At 37.0% G+C, this 26,663-nt stretch overlaps 1 protein-coding gene and 1 long non-coding RNA gene across 14 annotated transcripts in view; one reads left to right on the top strand and one right to left on the bottom strand.

Moving 5' to 3' along the window:
* Spidr (scaffold protein involved in DNA repair) overlaps positions 1 to 26,663 on the top strand; it is a 394,388-nt gene that overhangs the window by 309,067 nt on the left and 58,658 nt on the right. The window lies entirely within an intron of this gene.
* On the bottom strand, positions 10,249 to 22,568 carry LOC125610542. Its single transcript, XR_007340527.1, has 4 exons — positions 22,460 to 22,568; positions 18,060 to 18,122; positions 16,510 to 16,526; positions 10,249 to 11,667 (listed from the first exon to the last, which is right to left on the bottom strand). It is a non-coding gene; the product is annotated as an uncharacterized LOC125610542 (long non-coding RNA).

Consider the following 26,663-nt stretch of genomic DNA (forward strand, 5'->3'; position numbering starts at 1 on the left):
CCACTTTTTAAAGTTAATTTTAAATTAAAATGGTTTCCCCTTTAATGTAATAGGTAGATTAGTATAACAGAGACTAACAAATATATGTAGGAATTTAGATACATACATATCTTATACCAAGATAAATTCCAAATGGATCAAAGATTTAAACCTGAAAAAAAAATGAAAGTTCTAGAAGAAATCATGAAATAATTATCTTGAGGTAGAAATTTTTTCAGTGACTCAACAGACCCATAAATTTCAAAAGAAAATATTAATATATATAATAATACTAAATATTAATAAATGCTATTAAACTTGCATAGTAAAGTCAAAAATTAAATGATAAATTGGGAATGTATACTTGCAATTCATATTACCAAAAGCTGCCCTCTAATACATGAAATGCTTATAGAAATTAAAAAGAAAAAGACAAACCACCCATTGTAAAGGGTGTGAATGCACAATTTATAGAAAAAAGAAACATGAAAAGATGTTTAATGTCTCATGATGAATGCAAATGAAAGTAACAATATTATTTCTATCAATTTTTCAGAAATCAAGTTGAGGGGAAACAAGCAGTCTCTTACTTTAATGGAGAGAAAATAAATTGTCACAACCCAATAGACAGCACTTCAGTACCCTATACATAAAAGTGTGTGTGTGTGTGTGTGTGTGTGTATAAAATGTAAACAAATTAATTCTTTGACTCTTCAGCACTTCCACTTCTTGGAATTTGTCCTACAGATGCATTTGCATACATACAACATACAAGTTATTCTGTGCCGCATTGTTTGTGATTATAAGAAGTGAATATAGCCCAGATGGTCAGCATAAGATTAAAATTAAATCATGGACATGTGTGTAATGAAATTCTATGCAGCTCTCTATGCAACTGCAAAAAAGAATGAGAAGTCCTCAGAACTAAAATAGAGAAATCAAGGAACGAGGATGTTTGAAATGTGTTATGTTTCTTGGATATATAGATATTATATATTCCTTATATATCATGTATTTGTTTATATTTATATTTATATAAGTGTATTTAGATTTATTATATACAGTAAATATATAAATTTTTTATATTATATATATTCTTTAACATTCATATATATATAAAGAATCTCTAAAATGATATGTAATAAATAAGTAATGGTGATTCTTTGTTACAAACAGGTGGGAACTAGGAGGAGAGTGTGGGATGAAAGAAAATCTTATCATATGCCTCTATCTTTAAATGTTGAATTTTATATGTTATTCAGATATGTTAAATAACTTATTTATTTATTTATTTATTTTAGTTGTAAATGGACACAATGCCTTTATTTCATTTATTTTTATGTGGTGCTAAGAATCGAACCCAGTGCTTCACACATGTGAGGCAAGTGCTCTACCACTGAGCTACAACCCCAGCCCAGTTAAATGACTTTTTACACACAGTTGGTGCTCTTGGGATTTGTAAACACTAACTATTTTGGAAGGCACTTGATTATATACAATAATGAAAATATACTCTGAATCAGTGGTCCCTAAAAATTTAATATATGAGACATATACACACACTCTCTGACAGAAATGTCTATAATAATGGGGAAAAAAGGTAGAAACAACTCCCAGGGGAGTTAGAGACAGGTGGGACAAAAATGAGGGTCATTTTAGACATGATGAGTTTAAGGGAGCTTTGAGTGATAGGGAGGGGAAAAAACTAACGTGGTCCAAGCAGTGTATCAGTATAAGGGGAATTATTTAATTGATTATGATATACTATGTTATATAATGTTAAGTCACTTGTAATTAATTTGCTTTAATCCTTGATTCAGTAATTATTTTTTATGTGCCTCCAATGTGCCAAGTATTGTCCTAGGTGTTAAGGGATGCAGCAATAAATGACACAAAAATCCATGGGCCATTGGAATTTGACTTATTTGGGAGGTGGGGGGGACAGACAAATAGATACAATTTAAGAAAGTAATAATGTTTACATCTTCAAATAAAGCAGGATGAAAGAGTGAAGGTGGAGGGTTGCTATTTTCCTGAGAATCAATCATAGTCTTTCTGAGTGGATAATATTTGAGTAAAAATCCCAAAGGAGATAAGAGAGCAAGCCAGGTAGGTGTAGGTGTACAAGGAGACCATTCCAGCAGAGAGCATAGCTGAGAAGTTGTGAGGTAGGGATGTCCTTGCCATGTTTGTGGAATGTCAAGAAGGCCAATGTGTCTGTTCTGTAGAAAGGATAGGTAGGATCAAGGTTCTGGTCACAGGTAGGTCTCGGACACCATGGTAAGCACTTTAGATTTTATTCTACAGGTGACACAAAGCCATTATACTTTTTGGAACACCACAGAAATTGGTTGTAAATGTATATATGAGCAGCAAAAGAGTCTAATTTCTCTAGTAGGACAAACTAGCGGATCAAGAAATGATTCATGTCTGGAGATGGTCAAGAAATAGAAAATATAACATTTTGTGAATGATTAAAGGTGGGAGAAAAGAAAGGATCTGGAAAGATTCTAAACAACAGATTGACTGGTGATTCTATTAAATGAGACAGGAAATAAGGGAGGGGAGTTGGAGACAGGTGGGGCAGAATGAGAGTCATTTTAGACATGATGAGTTTAAGGGAACTTTGAGTGATAGGGAGGGAGTAAAACTAACGTGGTCCAAGCAGTGTTTAACCCAAATTAGAGTAGTATAAACCAAGGTTTTCAAGAAGGAGGGATGGATGGATGGGTATGTGGGTGGATAAATGGGTGAATAAACAGAAGTAAGTGTATATTAATGTATATGAGAGGCCATGTTTGATTATATCAAATAAACTCAATAATCACTGGCCAGTTACATAATAACTAGCCTGTATTCTTTTAAAATGCCAGGATCACGAAAGTGAAGGAAAGACTGAGGAACCACTCTAGATTGCAGGGGTTTAGGATATGGCAACTAAATGTAGCCCAGGATTCCAAACTAGCTCCTTCTGCTGCAGAGAACATTGTTAGAATAATGAGTAAAACACAAATGGAGTGTGAGGATTAGGTGGAGGGAATATCAGTGTTTGAAATTTCTCCCCTTGAAGGCTGTAAAATGGTTATGCAAGAGAGTTCTTATTTGTAAGAAATATACACAAATGTACTTGAACAAGGAGAATCATATCAGAAACATTCTGAAATAACTTAGGGGAAAGACATGCTTTGTACTGTATTTAAAACTTTTTAGTGAATTTGAAGTCATTTTTTAAATTTTTTTAAATTATCACAAAAATGATTAGGAAGTGAGTAAATAGAAATAAGTGAGACCCACACTTTCTAAAAGGTTGGCAGGAAAGAGCGTGACAGACTACCAGGGGAGAGGAGACTTCCCTGAGCTTGCAGAGCGTTCCAGTCGCCTACATGGAAGAGCCCCTATGTGAAGAATAAACAACTGTAGGATAAATGGTGATCATTGCAAAACAGACCTGGAATCAATGAGTGTCCTGAGCATAGCAGGGAGGAATGGTAGCCAGGTGTGTCAGGCATGGTATAAACTGATGTGGTGGGCTAGAGCAGATTTATACCTAAGAACCAACCTTCTCTCTGAATGGCAAATAGAATGGTCTTCTGAAAGTGACTACTTGTCTGCTCTGTTAAGCATGGTAAACTAAGTATGGTTTAGTCTTTGAAATTGAAATTACTTCATTTTAAAATATATTAGAATAATTTAATATTTCTCAGTGATGTCATTCCTAGAACAGGTCTTCTTAGGATGGCAGAAGAATTTAGAAAATTACCATTGATATTGGAAAAAAAGAAGAAAAGCTTGTTTTTTGTTTGGCAGCAGGTAAAACATGTATGTGTATTAAACATATTTATGAAGATGATTTATAAGCCATTGCATTAGACAGAACTGGTTTCTAGGCCAGTTAGTTAGAATATGAAACCCTGATTCAGAATCAGATCATCTATGCCAAATTTAATACTGTGTTCCTTGTTGTTCAGTAGGCCATCCCTCTGCAGTAGTGCAGTTTACTCCCACCTCACCAGTTCATTTAGAGTCTTATCTGGCTCCTCCATTACAGCTACAGAGCTCTGAAGATTACTGAAGTGACTCTTCTTAATTCTCCCAAGACCGTTTATAACTAGTGTCATTCTAGATATACAGGGGGCCCATTGATCCATCACAAGTAGTGGGACCTTAGATTTTCAGCCTTCGTTCCTTTGCAGGACTCTAATTGAAAAAATCCATGATGATTCTCATTTTGGCCAGCATACCATTTGGTGGTCCAGAGAGAACCATGGGACACTGTACCTTGCTTGTGGTGCTGTCAAAACATAAACCCCGTGGTTAGTGCCCTGTTCCTTACTTTGTTGTCCCTTGGGGTCTCAAAGATGATAGGCCTGGGAAATTTTAATGCCAGATGACCCCTTATTTGAGTGATGATTGAGGAGTAAATGAGAGAAAAACAAGAACACAGTCTGTCCAGGACTACTGAGTTGACTGACATATTTTGAGCAATAAACTTTCTTAGAGTAGACCCTCTTCCCTTCCTCCATTGTTTCCTTCACTATGCTTGTCCTAATTTAGAATGTCACTAAGACACTAATACTTCCCTTCCTATTCCTGTACTGTGTAGCAACATATGGGTCTCATTTTATGAAACTACCTGCATAAAGCATTTTAATCTCTATTATTAGTCTCCAGGAGCAGGAACTATGTCTTCTACCTTCTTTCCCCACAAAGTCTGAATAAATGCTTTTGATTAATTCAACCTAGTATAACAAGCATATATCATCATCATCTGAGCAAAGGACTCTGATAGGTACATAGAATATAAGTTATAGGCTTTCTACTGTTAAGAAACTTCCGAACTAAAAGGAGAGAGAAAAGATCTGCTCAAATTGTTATAATACAGAGTAAAATGTAGTAACTAAATACCATAAGTAAATACTTTGAATACAAAGGAAAAGGGTGAAGTGTTTACACCATGATAGTGAGAGAAGTCTTGAGAGACTTGACATTTGAGTTTGATTTTGAAAAGTGAGTGTACGCACATGAGTAGAGATGGCTAGAGTTGTCAAATTCTGTTATAGGAACAGATGGAAGCTGAGACAGAAGGTAGTGGTAGCATCTTGATCTTCTTTTTTTTAATATTTATTTTTAGTTATAGGTGGACACAATATCTTTATTTTATTTTTATGTGGTGCTGAGGATCGAACCCGGTGCCTCACGCCTGGTAGGCGAGCACTCTACCTCTGAGCCACAACCCCAGCCCCATCTTGATCTTACTGAGCACTTGTGTGTCAGAAAACATGAAGGGATCATTGGGATGTCCTGAAAAGTCTGTAACTAAGAGAACATTATAATTGACTCCATTCCTTTAGAGAGAGTATTTAGCAGCAACCTGAAGGAGGAGACAGAAGAAAGGAAAGAACAAAGGTTAGGAGAGCAGTTGAGAAAAACCTAATTCACATAGGTGGCCACATGCAAAATGAGGCTGACAACAGGAAAGAAAAGGAGAGAGGATATTAAAAAGATAATACAAGGCTATGGGTGTAGCTCATTGGTAGAGCACATGCTTAGCATGGACAACACCCAGGATTCAATCCCCAGTACCACCACCACCACCCCCCAAAAAAGTAAGAATAATAATAATGAGGAGGTAAAATGACCGGGCAGTGACAACTAGATGTGGAAAAGTGAAATAAAGATTACATTTTGATTCAGAGATGTAGGGCCACATTTACTCAGGGAACATGCAAGAGGAAGTATATGTTTGGACCAGAGATGGACAGCATTGGAGTTCACTGCATAATGATGGTAAAGTAACAAATTAGAGAAAATTAAATATTAGGTTATATAACCTCCACTCCAGCAAAGATAACCTCCAGTAGCAGTTTTGGTCTATGTACTATAGTGAGTACAGATACACCATATAAATTCCTTGCCAATGATAAACTAAAACTCTAATTAAATACTTTATGGAAGCTTCCAACTCTTTAAAAGACCTACACTCATATAACACTATTTAGATATACATGATGTATGTGTTCCATAAAAAATATAGTACTTTCCTTTTTTGTCAGTAGATATTTTTACAAGAGTGCCAGGTAATTTAATGGAGAAAGAATAGTCATTCTACCAAATCTGGTCCCCCATAACATACATAAAAATTAACCCAAAACAGGTCATAGATCTTAATGTAAGGACTAAAATTCTCAGGACAAAAAAAACATGACAATATCTTGTAAAACCTTATATGTTAGGCAATAGATTCTTGGATGTGACATGAAAAACATAAACAACAAAAGAAAAATACATGAACGGGACTTTATCCAAATTAAAAACTTTTATTGCTTAAAAATACTAATGTGAAGGTTGGGGTTGTGGCTCAGCGGTAGAATGTTTGCCTAGCATGTCCGAGGGCCTGGGTTCGATCCTTAGCACCACATAAAAATACGTGAAATAAGGGTATTGTGTCCAACTCCAACTAAAAAATAAATATTTTTTTAAAATACTGATGTGACAGTAAAAAGACATCCCATAGAATGGGAAATTTTTTTTTTACAAATCACATATCTGAGAGAGAACTTGTATCCAGAATATATAAAGAATACTTACGGGCTGGGGTTGTGGCTTAGTGGTAGAGCGCTTGCCTGGCACATGTGAGGCCCTGGGTTCGATCCTCAGCACCACATAAAAATAAATAAATAAAGGTATTGTGCCCAACTACAATATATTATTAAAAAAAAAAGAATTCTTATAACTCAACAATAAAAAGATAACCAGGTTTTAAAATGGTAAAAAGATTTGAATAAGCATTTCTCCAAAGAAGATGGACAAATGGCCAATAAGCACATGATGATCAACATCATTTGTCATTAGAGAAATGCAAGTCAAAACCAGAATGAAATACCACTTCACACTCACTAGAATGGTAATGATAAAAAGAATACCAAGTGTTGTTGAGGATGTGGAGAAGTTGGAACCTTCATACACTGCTAGTGGGAATGTAAAATGATACAGCCACTTTGAAAAATAGTCTAGCAGTTTGTCAAAAAATTAAACACAAAAAGTATAACAGCGAATCCACTCCTAGGTAAAATCCCATTAGAAATAACTCCTGCACAGATCTTCATAGCAGCATTATTCATATATGAAAAAGAGTAATACTCCAAACAAAAAAAAAATAAGGAAATAAAAAGTTTAAATAAATAAATGAAAAAGAGTAGAAGCACCCCAATGTCCATCAGATGGAAAGATGAATACATATGTTATATTCATGTAATTGAATGTTTTTCAGCTACAAGAAAGAATGGAACATTGATCCATGCTACACTGTGAATAAACATTAAAAAACAGTATACTGTGAAAAAGAAACCAGACACAAAAGGCCATGTGTTACATGATTCCATTTATGTGAAATATCTAGATTAGGCAAATCCATAGAGACAGAAAATAGATTTTGCGGGGGGACTTAGGAAAGGAGAGAATGGGAATATCTGCTTAATTGATTGAGGTTTCCTTTTAAGACAATGAAGATAATCTGGAAATGGTGCTGATGACCTCAGAACATTGCAAATGTGCTAAATGTCACTGTGGTACACTTTAAAATGATTAAAATCATTTTAGATTGACTGTAGATATTATGTTATGTGTACTTTGCCACAATAAAAATAGGTGAATTGGGGCTGAGATTGTGGCTCAGTGGTAGAGTGCTCACCTAGCGTGCATGAAGCACTGGGTTCCATCCTCAGCACCACATAAAAATAAAGATATTGTGTCCACCTAAAAAAAAAAAAAAAACTGAAAAATAAATATATTTTTAAAGGGGTGAATTTTATGGTATATAACTTCTCAGTAAAGCTATTACATAAATAAAAGGCATAATAGCTTATATTACTAACCAGAGAATTGTGCAGGGGGGGTGTGAAATCCAATCCCAAAGATTATATATACTGGATGATTTCATTTTTATAACACTTCTGAAAGGGTAAATTTTTAGAAAGAAGAACTGATTAGTGGTTTTTAGATGTTAAGGATGGGGATGGAAGGAGGTAGGTTATAAAAGGACAACTTGAGGGACCATTATTATTATGAAATGTTCAGAATCTTGCCTGGTGATAGATATGGGATCCTACACAGATGATAAAACCATATCAAACCAAATACACATGCATACAGGTAACTTGGTGAAATCTGAGCATGCATGGTGTCAGTATCTTGATTATGATGTTGTACTAGGGTATAGGACACTACTAGGGGAAGTAGGCAGATTGTACATGGGATCTCTCAGTAGTATTTCTTACAACTAACTGCATGTGATTCTATAATTATCCCAATTAAAATTTCAGTTATTAAACAGCCATGAGATAAATATCTTTGGAATTGTTTTCTGTAGGTAAACTTCCAATAAAGTATGTAATATCTTATCTTCAAGTAATAACCAAAATCAGAGTCCACGCTGACGCCCATTTTGTCAGTGGTTTTACTTGTGCCTTCCCTTAAGACCAAGCTGCAGTAGGTGGGTGGTTCTTAATTTCAGCAATGCAGTAGTTTTCCAAAATAATGAAGATGTTGAGTATAGAAAAAGCCTAAGCTTAGGCTGCCTTTTTTGCTTTTTGTGTGTTTGTTTGTGTGCTTGTTTGTTTTTGGTTTTTTGGTTTTTTTTAAGTCACATTCAACAAAGGAAGAATGTTGTTAGTATTTCCTGGTCACTGATATTAGAAAATTTACATGTCAACATTTCAGCAAAGAAAAAATGAGTTTTAAATGAATAAAAACACATTTCTGTGTAGCAGAATCCGTGCTGTTAACATCTCATGTTTAAAAAGATAAACAACAGGATTAACTGTTTACTTTGGGAGCGGAGGCTGGTTGTTTTTGAAGAGGAGAACACAATGTCCTGCTGTCTCTGGTTTCCCGTCCGTCTGCAGGCGCTATGGAGCTGGCGCCCTCCGCCCCCCTCCACCCTGGGTACTGGCACCCACTTTTCTCAGGGAGCTCCCCTCCCACTTGGGCTCAAACCCTCTCCTCTCTTCTCTTTTCTTTACTCCTCACTCCCCCAGCTCCTTTTCCCTTTGTCTCTCGGTTTATTTTCTCACTTCATCCTTCGGTTTCTTCTTTCTCTTCCTTGGGTTGAGGTTTAGTAAGAGCGGAATATAATAAGTGGAGAGGAATATCCTTGTTGATCTCTAGAGGCTGCTGCAGTTGACAGTGACCTAGAATAAAACAGCCGTGCCTGACTCTGATTCCCGGAATTCTTGGAGGACTGCTAAGAACTGCCCCCATCACTCGCGTAAACATCCCACACGGTCACTTAATCTCTTGCTGAGCACACATGCGTGCGCAGACACACACGTCTGCTGTTTCCCTCACTCTGCCTCCTTGCTCGAATAGGTATGAAATTGAGCCAGTGAATGAAAGAAAGGGAAGTTGCATAGTTTTGAAAAGTGGGGGAGGGGCACTGAGATTTTCAAAGAGGAATTATGCTCCTTAAATCTCCCTCTGTAAATCTACAGTTTTGCTTCCCTTGTGATTTCGTCTGTTGCCTTTACAGATGAATAAGACATGTATCTTTATAAGTTTTAAAATATTCTCCAGTGCACATAATGTGACTTTAAGCTGGTAAGAGCAGGAAGAAAAACTCCTCAAAGGCAAACATTACCTCCATAATGGACTTTTAAACTTCCAGCCATGATATGGCTGTGATTGAACCAGAAACCTCTTATCTGTGTGATTTTATGTTGTTGGGAATGCACTTTGGAATGTGGTTTCATTTGGCACCAATTTTAGTCAATTCTTCCTACATGGTCCAGGCCTCACCCTCATGGTTCAGAAATGCACAGAATCAAAGTCCCACAAATGACTTCTGAAAGGTACTCTGCTGGGGTGCTGCTCCATGAATCCATTTTCTGGCTGCTGCAGTTTCTTCCCACCTCAAAGGGATGACTGGGTACAGGGGCAAGCTGTAGACACTGGGCATTTTAATCCTTATTTATTGCTTACTCAGGATGGAGATACCTCACAAAGCAGAGCTACACCATGAGGTCAGTGGCATAGGGCTCATCACAAGGGGAGTCCTCTGTTAGGAGCTCATGTCTAGATGGTAACCTTGCATCCCTGGCTTTCAGACCCCCCCTCCCTCTTAGCCCCTTTGCTCACTGCGGTTAGTCCTTTTATAAAGATGCAGACACATGATGATCTATGACAATGTAAATTTTCCTAATGGATGAAGGAAACTAAGATTTTGAGGTACTTAGCTAGATGTGAATGAAACAAATGAAAATTAATTACGGGGATTGCACAGGGGCCAGCTGGGGACCCATGTCCATCAGCTACAGAGCTCAGAATGGAACCCCTTCTCCAGACTGTGCAGCTCCCCTGTACCACATTTATAGTCATAAAAATGGAGTGGAGTGTTTGGATGAGTGTCATTGTTTTAGACATGAGAGGGGCATTGACCTTAATAAAGTGGGAATCACTCATGAGAGTTATTTTAAGAACAGAGTGGGGAGCTCTGTGTGTGATAGAATGAATGTGTTTCTGGGGCTTTTATACTAACCAATAACTTTTTACTTACCTCCCTGTGAGACATTTTTATGCTTTTCTATGTATTTATGTAAGTTAATCACTCCTAAAAATAGCAGGGTCCCTCTCAGGGTACCTACCAACAGTGCTCAGTGCCGTGTAGGGCATGGAAAGTCATTGTGAGGCTGAGAATGTAGCTCAGTGGTGGAGCACTTGCCTAGCCTGTTCAATGCCCTGGGTTCAATTACCAGTATACTAAATGAAAAATAAGATTATTTTTAAAAAGAAAGTCACCTGTGGCATAAGCTTATCTATCACTAGCAGTGGAAAATTTGGTGTAAGTGAATGTGTATATTTTCCTTGCCTACTGGCAAACCAGCAAAAGGATATACTCAATCAGCCTCCCAAAGGGGAAGCTCAATTTTATAAACACTCATCTTTCATATAACTTTAAAATGTCAAATTTCCTAACTCGCCCAACCCCCATTGCTAGCTACTAGTTCCCAGTACTTAAGAGCCAACTGAGGATGGTGCTTATATCTTTTAGTTTTCCTTCAAGGCATGGCCACATACTGTTAAAGCATCTTCCCCAATTCAAGTTCTGATGCCTGAACTGCAATCTCTATGTCTGTCTAAAATAACTGAAAAGGTCTTTGTAGATGTACCCCTTATCTTATGAAAGGAATATCATCCCAGAGAGTTTCCTGAGCTTGTTAGAGGTGTCAACAGGGCCAGTACCTCAGCCCCTCTGCCTGTGTTGCCTCTGTCACCCAGTTTTGACTCATATCCTCCACTGGGCATTTTGGACTCCATGTACTGTGTTAATCAACTTAGTCCTTGCCTACTCCTGGACCAAAACCACCTAATTCTGCAGCTTCTCTGTTCTCTAAAATGAGACTCACATTCAGCTGCTGTAACCTTCACAACCATTTACCTTTTTGGAAACCTCAGCTAATGTAGGCTCTGCCTGTCATTCACAGCCATGCTTTCCTATTTACCTTGCAATGTTTTTCTAACACATTCTCATGTGCTAGCAGAAGCCAAGGAGGCACAGAAGATGGTGGTAATGTGAGGATGGGAGACCAAGCATGGAGGGAAGGGCACAGGGTAAACTGACAAGTTTATGCCTTACCAGAGGGGCAGCGGCTTCAGGTTTCTAGGGTGTAGACCCACTGGCACAAGAGATGCAGGCTTCTCAGGATAAAAAGAAATTTGAATTTTTAATTTAAGTTACTAAATGTTTAAAATTTTAACATTGTATAAACCAAAGAAAATATATTAGCCAGTAGATTTGGCCCATGAGCACCACTTGATAGTTTGATTAGGTCAGTGGACACCCACCAGAACTAAGAAGTCCCTATTCAAGCCATCCTCCACCCTGCCCTAAAGTTGCATTTCCAAAACAAAATTTTTATTAGAATATTCTTTTTTAAAAATTTTTTAGTTGTAGTTGGACACAATACCTTTATTTATTTTTATGTGGTGCTGAGGATCGAACCCAAGGCCTCGTACATGCTAGGCAAGCGCTCTACCGCACATGTTAGGCGAACACTCTATTGCTGAGCCACAGCCCCAGCCCTAGAATATTCTTTTATATATGACACCTTTTAGTGACATCTCAACATTTGTGCGTTGAATGGTAGGAGGCGGGTGAGCTGACACATGTGCCCATTACCCACCACCCCAGTTCCTAGGTCTTTCTAGCCTTCTTCCACAGGCCCCTTATGGCCTTCACCATCCCCCAAGTTGGCATAGCTAGAAACCAGTTGTGCTTAATCAGGATATGGTACCTCCCCAAACCTCTTCCTACCCAGCAATTTTTCTCATCATCCCCATTTACTTTCTTCTTTTCAAATACTATTTGAAATTTTCACTTCATAGGAACTAGGAGTAGGGACATTGGCCACTTCTGCATGCATGACATCCCTGAGCTAAAGTAGGTACTATGCAGGGGGGGTGGGGGGGCACTGCTCTTCTGGGCTTGCTTCTAACCTGTGAGTGAGCTGTAGTGGGACAATTAGGTCAGTATTCTTGGCCTGCCACACTTGGTAGAGATGTTGGTAGTCATTCCTCCCAGTGTGAAATGTTCCTTAGACTAGGGAACATAGTCTAGTCTGGTAGGCAGAGGGAGCCATCTTCTTAATTGTACCTGCCTTAGTAGAGCCCTAGAATAACCTCGCAAGATGAATTTTTGGTAGGGGGTGAGTTATGACTCAAGGGCCACAAACTTGTGTTCTTGCTGTTCTTACTGAATGTTAGTAGATTTTCTTGATTCCATTCATGGAATGTTTTTCCATTTGCTGTAACACAATTTCCAGAGACTCTAAATGATTGGTTTTTATTGTTTTCTCCAGTTAAATGTTTGTTTACTGAAGAGAGATACCATTGCATCTTCACCCTCCTATTCTGGAAGTTGGTCTTCTATTTGTTTCTTTGATTTACTTCCATTGGAAATAAAAATCTTCTGGTCATCATGTGTCAGTGAGAAAAAAGAATGGCTCTTTAGCCCTTATTCTGTAAATTTAGAGAAAAGTTCTGAATTTGTAGACCTAATTGGGTGTTGTTCTTTTTTTCCTAAGAGACATCTTGATTTGCTTGAACACAATAAACTACCTAAGTACAAATCTATGAAGTCAGAAAATAGAAGTGCAACAGATGTAGTGAGGCACAGAGGGCATCAGAGCCATGAAACAAGATGCTTAATAACTAAAGCACTTAGGTGTTTGTCTTTGGGCTTCAAAATGGTGCCTTGACTTTTGGGGGTGTCTCGTAAATCGGTGATCCGCCCATTTATGTGCTAATACAGCAGAGTTAGCTGTGCTTGATGGTACATGCCTATAATTCCAGTGACTCGGGAGGCTGAGACAGGAAGATTGCAAATTCAAAGCCAGCCTCAGCACCTTAGCAAGACCCCATCTCAAAATATTTTTTAAAAAAGGATTGGGGATATAGCCCAGTGGTAGAGCCCCCGGGTTCAATCCCTAATACTGCAGTACAAGCATGCATACATACGTACAGCAGAATTGACTCTTGGCTAGGCTCTCTATAAGGCTAAGCAGTCCCTACCCTCTGTGCTTCCCTGGAAGAGAGACCTAATGCACAGACAAGCTTGTAATCGCAAACTCTGTGAGTACTAGGAAAGAAGTTGAACATGGTGCCAAGAGATAGAACTTGGGCATGAGGTGAACTGCTCTAGCCATTATAGTCAGGGAAGGCTTCTTTAAGGAAGTGATCTCTAGGCTGAGCCTGAAGCAACAGCTAGCTCTGCAAACAGATAAGAAAAAAAGCATTCACAACAAATCACAGTGTGTGTGAAACCCTAAGATGGGAAGGAGTTTTTCCATGTTTAAAAAGTTGAAATAAGGCCAAAAAGATAATGAGAGAAAAGGAAGATAGGTGTTGGAACAAGCTACTGTAGCAAAAAAATACCATGGACTATGTAGTTCATGAACAACTAAAATTTATTTTCTCATAGTTCTGGAGGCTCAAAAGTCCCAGATCAAGGCAGATTTTCTCTGGTATCTCTTTTATAAGGGTGCTAATCCTATTCATGAAGTCTCTGTCCTTATAACCTAATACTAAAGGCCCTAGCTCCTCCTAGTACCATCATCTTGGTAGTAAGGATTTCAACATTAGAGTTTTGAAGGACACAAACCCTCAGACCACAGCAATAGGGGAAAGCAGAGATAAGGAAAATATTTAACATTTGGGAATTCCAAAGCATTGTCCTTAACTTAAAATCAAAGTTACATTTATGAAATCTCCAAGCTTTTGCCAAGCAAGCAGAGCAGGTTGTAAGAAGAATGATATAGTATCGCCTAAGGGAGCTGACTTTATTTTGAACTGGGTGGAAGAATTCCACGTTCAAGAGTACTATTGAAAATAATGGGGTTCTTGGTGGAGAACAATCAGTGTGTGTAGCTTCATAATACTGTATCAACCACCAATGGCAAAGAAATAAATTCACAGAGAGAATCGGAGAAAAAAAGACAGCCACAGAGCCCTACCAGGGTTACAGTCAAACCTTGGGGTCCTCAATATTGCATAAATGCTCAACTGTACCCACTCAGGAGCAGTCAGAGCAGCGCACAGAGTGGAGTTGAAAGAGATCAGTCAGTAGAGGGTGAAGGCCTCCCCGGCCCTGTGGCTTCAGCACCACCTCTGACCATACTGGAGGAACAATGAGCTACTCTGACCTAGGGGCACCCCCTAGGAAACCAGCATTTAAAATAAAACCACACACATCTCTGGCAGTCTGGCACACCCTAGGCCTTACCCTCACTGGAATGGCTAAAGAGAGAAAATTGGAGCTCTGCTGGAAGGAGGGAGAAAGGCAAAGCCTATACCCCTTTGAGCTGGGATTGCACATCCAGTCATAAAGAGTCAAAATCAAACTGGCTGAGAGAACTTAAGCACAACCTTTCACCCATTCATGGCTTATGGTAAACTGGGGCAACCCCTGTGTATCCCCGATGAGAAAATGAAAACAAAAAAGGAATCTAAGCAGGAACATCAGAGGCTGTACCCTGTGGGGAAAATAAACTTTTCAGAGTTAATTCAGACAAGTCACTACAGAACCATGCAAATGGCAATATCATCAACCCCCAAGGTAGGGGAGGAATCAGTTCCAGAATCACTACAATATCTTATCAGAAATGCCCACTTGTCAACAACAACAACAAAAAGTTATAGGACATAAAAAGAAACGTGAACTATACTCAGGTAGAGGGGGAAAAAATACAGAAGATTGAACATGGTTTCAGAGCCAAGTTTTGTGAAACATACATTAGTCCCTGTTACTGAAGAGGCCAAGGCAGAGGATCAAGTTCAAGACTAGCCTGGGCAACATAGCAAAACTCTGCCTGAAAGAGAGGGTTGGGAGGAGAAAAAGGAATTGCTTTTGGAGAGAACCAGGTGTTGGACTTAGTAGACAAAGATTTTGATACGGCTATTAAAAATTTATGTTTAAAGAACTAAAAGAATTAAAGAACAGGGCTCATTTGTAGCTCAGTAGTGGAGCACTTGCCTAACATGTGTAAGGCCTTGGGTTCAGTCCTCAGCACCACATAAAGATAAATAAAATAAAGATATTGTGTCCATCTACAACTAAAAATATATATTTTTAAAAAGAATTAATGATTATATCTAATAAAATAGAGATTGTCAATAAGGGAAACATTGGAATTAGAAAACAGAACTTCAATAGAGGATCTCAACAATACATTTAACATGGCAGAAGGAAGAATTAGAGGACTTGAAGCTGATAATCAAGATTATGCAGTCCAAGCTAGGTGTGGTGGAACATGTCAGTAATCCCAGCTATTATGGAGCTATAGAAGAAGGATCTTCAAGTTCAAGACCAGACTGGACAATTTAGAGAGACCATGTCTCAAAATAAATTAAAAAAAAAAAAAAGGTTTAACGATGTACGAGGCCCGGGCTTAATCCCTAGTAACATGGGAAAAAAATATGAAGAACAATGGGGGGAAAAAGAACAAAGAAAATGAAACAGAACCTTAGAGAAACATGGAACACCATTAAGTGCATCAGTACATGTAATGAGAGTGCCAGAAGGAGGGAGAATGGTGAAGAAGAAATATTTGAAGAAATAATGGCTAAAACTTCTCAGATTTGATGAAAAACTTTAATCTACAGATCCAAGAAGTTCAGTAGAGTCCAAGAAGGATAAATTCAAAGAAATACACGCCCAGAACCTCATAGTCAAAATGTTGAAAACCAGAAATAAAGATAAAATCTTAAAAGCAGCAAGAGAAAAATCACTCATCATAGATGAACAAACCCAATAAGAAACAAGCCAATTTCTCATCAGAAACAATGGGGGCCAGAAGACAGTGGAACAACATATTGAAAACACTAAAAAGAAATCAATTACTTACATCACCCTTTCTTTTTGGCCCTATTTCCTAAGGTTAAGTCAGTAGGATTGAACGTTGATTATTTCATCTTAGCCAACACACTTCCTCATTTTTGTAGAAACCAAAGACCATTAGATTGGAATGTAGTAGCACTTACCTTGCATGCCCAAGGCCCTGAGTTCATTCCACAGTACCATGAAGGGACAGAGGAAGGAAGGAAGGAAGGAAGGAAGGAAGGGAAGAAACCAAAGGCATGTTAAACTTTCACAGAAATACTAGGCCATAGCAAGTCTCTATAAATATTAAAGAATCATTATTAAAGAATACATCATTCACCTTAGTGCAATTGAATTAGTAATAAAAGTTACGTATTTTAAGTACTTATAGAAAAAATTCAGCTAGGTGCAATTCCAGCAACTTGGAAGGCTGAGGCAGGAGGATCACAAGTTTGAGGTCAGCCTCAGCAACTTAGTGAGGCCCTAAACAACTTAGGAAAACCCTGTCTCAAAATAAAATATAAAAAGGGCTGGGGATGTGGCTCAGTGATTGAGTGCCCTGGGTTCAATCCCCAGCACCAAAAAAAAATTTTTAAAGAAAAACATATAATACTTACAAAGAACTCATGGATCAATGAAGAAATAATAATGTAAATTTTTAAATTCAGCTGATAAACAATGAAATACTAAGAATCAAAATTCATATGGTGTCATATTTAGAACAAAATTTATAGTCTAAATAGCTCATATTTTAAAAAGAAGAAAGGCTTAGAAGGAAGATTAGAAATATGAGTAGAAATTAATGACATAAGCAAATAAACAAAGCCAAAAGTTGGTTGTTCAAAATGATTAATAACAATCCTAAGGTAAAACTGAAAAAAAGAGGAGACAAAATAATACTGAAAAGGAAATATATATAGCCAGGCACAGTAGCAAGAAATTATCAAGAAACCTATAATCCCAGCAGCTTGGGAGGCTGAGGCAGGAGGATCGAGAGTTCAAAGCCAGCCTCAGCAATGAAGAGGCACCTAGCAAACTCAGTGAGATCCTTTTTCTAAATAAAATACCAAATAGGACTGGGGATGTGGCTCAGTGGTTGAGTGCCCCTGAGTTCAATCCCTGGTACCCCCCATATATATATATACAAGCATCAACTCTCAGGGATGAGAAACATAGTGAAGATACTTTAGCACTTTTAGGCCAATAATGAAATGGAAAGAAGTCCCTACAAAAATATATTTTACCATTATGGCTGAAGAAATTAGCTTAAATGGTCCATTTCTCACTGGAGACATTAAATTGGTAGTTAAAATATTCCTAGGGAAGAAAAGCACTAGAGCCATAGAGTTTTATCACCAAATTCTCCTAAACTATCAGACCAGATCAAGTCTTATATAGATTTTTCAAAGAAAAAAATAAAAAGATATCTTCATCAACTCATTCTGTGAAGTGGATATAAGCGATCTTGATACAAAATCTAGAATACAAAATACAATTAAAGGCCAGTATCACTCATGGATATAAAACAAAAAAAGCAGTAAGATCTGAGTTTTACCTCAGGAATGAAAAATTACTTTAACACTTGCAAAGAATATATAAATTGTCATTTACTACATTAAAGGAGAAAACATATAATCATTTCAGTTAATATAGAAAACGCATTTGACAAGATCCAAGACCCATATATAAGGAAAAACATTTCCTTACTTACCAGGAATCCCTTAGTCAAATGAAGGATCTCTTACCAACAAATATGTGAAAAACTGGTCAACACCTGTAGAAATCAGAGAAATGCAAATCAGAATTATACTAGGATTTCATCTTACTCCAGTCAGAAGGGCAATTATCAAGAAACAAATTATCATAAATATTGGTGAGGATGTGGGGAAAAGTTAGTCATGCAATGTTAGTGGGTCTGCAAACTATTACAACCATTCTGTAAAGCAGTATGGATATTCCTCAACAAACTAGACGTGGAACAACCACGTGATCCAGCTATCCCAGTCCTCGTCTTTTAATCCAAAAAAACTCAAATCAGTGTATTGTAACAATACAGCAACTTCAGTGTATATAGAGGCACATTTTACAATAGCCAAGTTACAAAATCAGTCCAGATGCCTATTAATAGATGGATGGATCAAGAAAATGTGGTATATATACACAATGGAGTTTTACTCAGCCATAAAGAGGAATGAAATAATGGCATTTGCTAGTAAATGGATAGAAATGGAGAAAACCATGTTATATGAAATAAGCTAGACTCAGAAAATCAAGGGTCGAATATTTTCTTTATATGTGGAAGCTAGAGAAGGCAGTGGGGGAGAGAATCGGATATCTTAAAGATTTAGAGAAGATCAATAGAGTAGAAGTAGGAGAATGAACTGGGCACTGTGGCACATGCCTATTATCCTAGTGACTCAAAAGGCTAAATCACTAGTTCAAAGCCATCCTGAACAACTTAGCAAGACCTTAGGCAACTTAGATTGACGCTGAAATAAAACATAAAAAGGGCTGAGAATGTGGCTCAGGGGTTTAGCGCCCCTAGGTTAGATTCCTGGAACCAAAAAAAAATGAAAGGCCTTGACTATTCTGGGTCTCTTTATTTTTTCCAAATGAATTTTATGATTGCTTTTTCTATTTCTATAAGGCATGACATTGGGATTGTAATTGGAATCAGATTGAATCTGTATAACTTAACACCAAAACAAACAAACAACCCAGTCAGTAAATGGGCTAAGGAGCTGAACAGACACTTCTAAGCTGTAAAATTTATCAACAAATATATGAAAAAATGTTCAACATCTCTAGTAATTAGAGAAACGCAAATCAAAACTACTCTAAGATTTCATCTCATACCAGTCAGAATGGCAGCTATCGAGAATACAAACAAGGGGCTGGGTTTGTAGCTCAGTGGTAGAGCACTTGCCTTGCACGTGTGAAGTACTGGGTTCAATCCTCAGCACCACATAAAAACAAAATAAAGGTATTTTAAAAAAAGATACAAACATCAATATGTGTTGGCAAGGATGTGAGAGAAAAGGCACATTCATACGTTATACATTGCTGGAGGGACTGCAAATTGGTACAATCAATCTGGTATGGAGATTTCTTAGAAAATTTGGAATGGAACCACCATTTGACCCAGCTATTGCACTCCTTCCAAAGAACTTAAAATCAGCATACTATAGTAATGCAGCCACATCAATGTTTATAACAGCTCAATTCACAATAGCTAAACTGTGGAACCAATCTAGATGCCCTTCAATAGATGAATGGATAAAGAAACTGTGGTATATATACACAATGGATGAAAGAATAAAATTATGCCATTTGTAGGTAAATGGATGAAGCTGGAGAATATCATGCTAAGCGTGATCCAATCCCAAAAAACCAAAGGCCGAATGTTCACTCTGATAAATGGATGCTGACCCATAATGGCGTGGGGGATGGGGAAAATGGGGGAACTTTGATTGGGCAAAGGGGAAGGAAAGGAGGGAGGCGGGTACAGGGGCAAGAAAGATGGTGGAATGAGATGGAAATTATTACCCTAGGTACATGTATGACTACACATATGGTGCGATGCTACAACGTGTACAATCAGAGAAATGAAAACTTGTGCTACACTTGTGTACAATGAATCAAAATGCATTCTGCTGTCAAATATACCTAATTAAAATAACTAAATACATTTTTTTCTAAATTTTTTTAAAAAAGAATGGAAGGAAGGAAGGGAAAGGAAAAGAAATGGAAGGAAATCTAACAATCATTTTATATACATATATAAATATACAAAAAGAAATTTCACCTTTGTGTATATGTAGACAGTACCAATCAAAAATAAATAAATAAAGGAGTGAAAGGGAGATCAGTAAAGAGAAAACAGGGAGAGAAGGGAAAGAAAGCAAAGGGAGAATGGGGATTAAAGTCAAGTTCCTTGTATGTATAATTATGTCAAAAGGAACCCAAATACTATGTATAAATAATAATGCTCTAATAAAAAAGATTTCAGAAATGTTAACATTATGAAATGGTTAGATAACACTACATAAAAAGGATCATAAATAAGTTTGGTTAAGATTTATAGATTACCGAAGTCCAGAATTCAAGTCAGTTGTAATTCTGTACACCATTACTGGTGTAATTCTGTACACCAGTAGCATACAACAACACACACAACTACCATTTAAAATAGAAAAAAAGGGGGGGAGGGAGAATGGTGGAATGAGTCAGACATTATTCCCTATGTACATGTATGATTGCAGGACTGGTGTGTATTGTGTACAGCCAGAGGAATGAGAAGTTGTGCTCCATTTGTGTACAATGTGTCAAAATGTATTCATTCTACTGTCATATATAACTAATTAGAACAAATAAATAAATAGGAAAAAACATACATAATCTAGGCATATGTCTAACAAAATATATATAAGAACTATATAGAGAAAATTATAAAACTTTAATATAAAAATTAACCTGAGAACCCTGCCAAGGGAAGATTTATCTGCTGGTGCCATTCACTGTACCTAGCCCTATATAATGAATCATTTCAATGCTTGCTACAGCCCTTTAAGCTAGGTTCTTTTATTCCCGAGTTAAAATGAGTAAATTCAGTCTCAGACAGGTAAGGAACTCTTGCAAAGTCCAGAGTTATAACATGATGCTACCTCCCTGGGAAGCCATTTGGGTTCCATTGAATGATACAATTTATGGTAAGTTTCTGGTGATTCAGGAAAAACAAGTCAGTTATGGGGCCATTTCTGCTCAGACCTGTCATACCAGCACTGATTTTTAGAGATAGTGTTTCACTGAGCAGAAACTATTGACAAGTGGGTGGAATTCCATGTTGCTGCTGATAAGCTAACTCTGGTTTGGGCTGTCTGTTGAATGCCAATTTCAATCCAGTTGAACCAACAGGGATGATGACTCCACCTCTGGCCTGAGCCAGCCTTCACTGAGCCACAGCTTAGGAGGAGATCATGTGTGACTAGGTATGAACACAAGAAAGAAAAGCAGAATAGTGATAACTCATCTCTGCGGTGAAAGAATAAACAAAAAGACTCTTCCTAGGTTTATCTGAGATAAAGGCAAATCAAAAACTTCAAGCAAAATACAGCCAATTCTCCACCCCTCTCTTAGCACAGTCAAAAAGAAAGGAACTTTGCATTTGAATCAATGTGGATTTTTGTTTTCTTCTTAACTTTTGTAAATGTTAACAAATAGTAATCACTTAAAGCCAAGTCTAGAATATATCAGTAGTGGACATGCTTTCTCTTAATGTCACTGTGTGAGGCAGGAATAGGGCCACTTTCACTCTTTCTACAGGAAAGCCTATGGCGGCCTTCTCAGTAAATGCAGCCTGGTTCTCCCTTTGTGGCCTGGTCCCCCAGGCTCTGACTCATTATCCCTATTCAGACATGGAATAGAGACGTAAGGCAGTTGAGGAGGAAGCTAGGGCAAGATGAATCCTTTAAAGCTTCTATAGATATAAGTTCAGCATAAAAGTTTATGTTTTCAGCCAGACACTGTGGCACACACCTGCAATCCCAGTGACTCAGTAGGCTGAGGCAGGAGGATCTCGAGACCAGCCTCAGCAACTTTGTGAGACCCTCTCTTAAAATAAAAAATAAAAAGGACTGGGAATGGAGCTCAGTGATAGAGCACCCAGGGATTCAGTTCCCAGTCTCTCTCTCCTCCCTCCCTCTCTCTCTCTCTCTCTCTCTCTCTCTCTCTCTCTCACACACACACACACACACACACACACACACACACACATTTTTATTTCTACTGTTGCATAGCTTTCTGGAAACTAAAACAGACTTTGGCTGCCAGTAAGAAGGAAGCAAAACAAAGCATGATTGGACTTTGAATTAAAAATCAGTTCCAGTCTTCAAATCTCCACCAGCTCAACTGCCCATAAAGTTTGAGGACAGACAATCAGTGACTTCATGCATGGTTTCAATATTTTTTCCTTCCCATTTTGAGGAAGCTAGAAGCCATGAGCTACTGAACTAAAGATGTCAATTAAGGAGGAAAGATATGGGGTGTAGGAAATAGGAAAACCAGCATAGCAGAGCAGCAAAGAGAACCCCCAAATTTGGTGACAGGAAATACCAGAATGACTGCTGGGCCTCAGGTGTGAATGCTAACACATCCAGGTTGAAGTAGAGCAGAAGCTCTTCAGGACCAAATCCCTGGGAGGTTCAGCATCCTGAGAAAAGGTGTTAACAATTAACAGAGATTTGGTGTAGAATTCTTGGTAGTAGGTAGATAACTAATTTTAATATGTAAATAGGCAAAGTATTGTTTTATTATATACAAGACAATCAGTTTCCTAATATGTCATGATCTATAAATTCTGACGAGGTATTTTTATTATCAACAGTTCAAAGTATAGTTTCCCACTGTGATTTCCTATTTGACTTAAAAATTGAAAAATATGTTGTAAAATTTGCAAATATAAGAGGATTTTTAAATACATATTTTTGCTTGATTTCTTTCTTAATTTTATTGTAGGCAAAGAATTGTGTCATATAATATGAGTTCTTTGGAATTCATTGAAACTTGCTGTATGACAAAGTCCAAGCCCGGGTTTTGTACATTAAGAATGCACATTTTTTTCCGGTTTTGTTTGTTTGGTTTTGTTTTGTTTTGCTTTGCTTTGTTGGTATTAGACATTGAAATAAGGAGTACTAAACATTGAACAAAGGGGTACTGTGCTACATCCCCAGTCTTTCTTATTTTTTATTTTGAGACAGGGTCTCCCTAAGTTATTGAGGCTGGCCTCAATATTGCAGTCTTCCTGAGTTAGTGGGATTATAGGTGTGCGCTACTATGCCTGGTAGAATGCAGTTTTTCTAATTGGGGGCATTTTTCTTATATTTATCCAGCAAATCAAACTCATTATGTATATGTAAGTTTTCTAAATCTTTACTTTTTGTTTTGTTGGTTTATCAAGAGTTGGCTAAAGTATATTAAAATCTCCTACACTGGTGGTGGATTTGTTAATTCCTCTGTGTGGGTTTATCATCTTATATTCTATATAAAAACTAGAGCATAAAGGTTTAGCATTGAATGTGTTCCTGGTAAATTAAACTTTATTATCAATAGTGATCTCTCTGTTACTAATAATGCCTTCTGTCCTAAAAGTTTTTATTTAAAAGTCCTCTGAGCTTTCTTTTGCTTAATATTTATTGGAAATTCTTTTTTATACCCTTGTGTTTTGAACCTTTCTGTGTTTTAGGAAGTTTCTAGCAATTGTTTATTGTAAAACATTTTTTTCTTCCTTCAAACAATATCACAAATTCTTTGACTGTCAAGTTTGTCATTTTAATTTTATTTCTAATATACAAAGACATGTCTATCACCTAATTTATTACCTTAATTTTTCTTGCCTTTTTTATGCTGTCTCCCCATGTTTTCTTATTTTCATTTGTTTGCCTATATTTCTCATTCCTTTTTCCCCACCAGTAATTTGGAAGTGATATTTCCTATTTCTCTTACTTTAAGAGTTTATCCTTGAAATTATACCACACTTACTATACTTAAGTTAATATCTTTAGACATAGAGTGATATGAGAATTTGGGAACATTTAAACTTGTCACCTCCCCCTCAATTTGAATTTTATGGTATCCATTTCATATTTTATCCATTCTATTTTCTGCTCTCCTTATTAATTAATATTATTGATTGTGCTGTTATTTTATTCTATCATTTTCATTTATTTATATTTTTCATTACTAGTCCTTCTTACATCTGAGACCCTTTTTCCATGATAATTTCTTTTTCCTAAAGTATATAATTAAAATAATTTTAGTAATTGCCTTAATAATTAGCAAATATCTCAGGCTGTAGGTGGAAATTGCTCCTAATTTTTCTTTATCTGAAAATATCTTTATTTATCACAATATTTGAAAGATAGTTTTGCTGCTACACAGTTCTGAGAAGGCTTTCAGAATATTACACTGGGCTTCTGATTTTATTCATGGTTTTTTGTTTTTTTGTTTTTGTTTTTGTGGTGCTGAGAATCAAACCCAGTGCCTCACATGTGCTAGGCAAGTGCTCTACCTAGCCACAACCCCAGCCCAATTATTCATGGTTTTTGAGTAAGTTGATGGAAAGTAAATGTTAATTTATCTGAAGATGGTTTTTGAAAATCTTCTAATTGTGCACATCTTGTTAAAAGATGCTAATCAATCCAGGTAAATATAAAATATATAAATCTTATCTGTGTGCTTCTTTCTTTTAAAAATCTTCTCTCTGTCTTTGGTGTTCTCTAGTTTCATTACACTGTATGTATTAGAATGGTTTTCCTTTTTGCTGTCCTGTCTGGTATTTGTTTTTCTTCTTTTATTTTACATTAGTTGAGAAAAAAATCAGTTACTAGATTTTAAGTTAGTTATTGCTTCCCCTTCCTTCATTTTTTTCTTCTGATTCCTAGTAGGCATAGATTAGACCTTCTCATTCTGTGATCTATTTCTCTAGCCTTCTCCCCAGCTAATATTTCTTTCTTCTTTGAAAGTTCTATTTTATTCTTCCACAAACCTCCCAAGTCATTTTGTATAGCTTCTTGTCCCTATTTATTTATTTATTTAGTGTTGTTAGGGATTGAACCCAGGGCCTCGTGAATGCAAGTGCTACTCTACCAACTGAGCTGTATGTCCAGCCCCATCCCCTATTTTTGAGAGCATTAATATTCAGGATATACAAAGAACTCAAAAAACTTAACACCAAAAATAGCAATCCAGTCAATAAATAGGCAAAGGAACTGAACAAGCACTTCACAAAAGAAGAAATACAAATGGTCAAAAAATATATGGAAAAAATATTCAGCATCTCTAGCAATTAGAGAAATGCAAATTAAAACTACACTGAGATTCCATACACTCCAGTCAGAACAGCAATTATCAAGAACACAAGTAACAAGCTGGGGGTGGAAGCACAGCACATGCCTGTAATCCCAGTGGCTGGGAAGGTGAGGCAGGAGGATCAAGAGTTCAAAGCCAGCCTCAGCAATTTAGCAAGACCCTAAGCAACTCAGAAAGACCCTGTTTCTATATAAAAAATAAAAATGGCTGGGGATGTGGCTAAGTGGTTAAGAGTCCCTGAGGTTCAATCCTGGTACCAAAAAAAAAGAAAAAAGAAAAGAATAAAAGTAATAATAAATGTTGGCGAGGATGTGGGGAAAAATGTTCACTCATACATTGCTGGTAGGACTGAAATTGGTGGAACCGCTATAGAAAGCTGTATTGAGATTCCTCAGAAAACTTGGAATGAAACCACCATTTCACTCAGTTATCCCACTCCTCAGTTTATATTCAAAGGACTTAAAATCAGCATGCTACAGTGACACAGCCACATCAATGTTTATAGCAGCTCAGTTCACAATAGCCAAGCTATGGATCCAAACTAGGTGCCCTTCAACAGATGAATAGATTTTTTTAAAAAATGTAATACACACACACACACACACACACACACACTGGAATATTACGAAGCTATGGAGAAGAATGAAATTTTGGCATTTGCTGCTAAATGGATGGACCTGGAGAATATCACACTAAGTAAAATAAGCCAATCCCCAAAAACAAAAGCTGAATATACTTTCTGATATGTGGATGCTAACACACAACAAGGGGGATAGGGAGGGAAAGAATAGAAGTTCATTGGATTAGACAAAGGAGAAAGAAAGGGGGTGGGAATAGGAAAAACAGTAGAATTAATTGGACATAACTATCCTTTGCTCATATATGAATACGTGACCGGTGTAACTCAACATTATATTTACCCACAGAAATGGAATTCTAATTGGAATGGATTGTACTCTATATATGTATAATTTGTCAAAATACACTCTACTGTCATGTATATCTAAAAACAAGAAATAAAAATACCCATATGCCATCTACCAGCTCCTTCTCAATCATACCCTGGTTCTCATAGTAATCTCTTAATCTCATATTTCTTCAAATATTTATCATTATATAGACTAATTTTGCTTCTTTCAATCCATGTGTTCTCCCTCCCATCTCTTTAATTTTATAGTTTGCAGCCTATCTAAGAAACTGGATAGGTTTTCTGTAGTTACCCATGGTCAAAATGTAGCTGAATGGGACTGGTTGTAGCTCAATGGTAGAGCACTTGGCCTCACACATGTGAAGCACAGGGTTCAATATTCAGCACCATGTTAAAAAAAATAAAGATATAAAAAATTAAAAAGATATAGCTGATATTATAACTATGTTGTAATTTAATAAATTCCTCTGCCATTTGTAATTTTTTTTTTTTTTTTTTTTTTTTTTTTTTTTTTTTTTTTTT

Source organism: Marmota marmota, unplaced genomic scaffold, assembly GCF_001458135.2.
Source record: "Marmota marmota marmota unplaced genomic scaffold, marMar, whole genome shotgun sequence".
In the NCBI taxonomy this organism is placed as follows: Eukaryota; Metazoa; Chordata; class Mammalia; order Rodentia; family Sciuridae; genus Marmota; species Marmota marmota.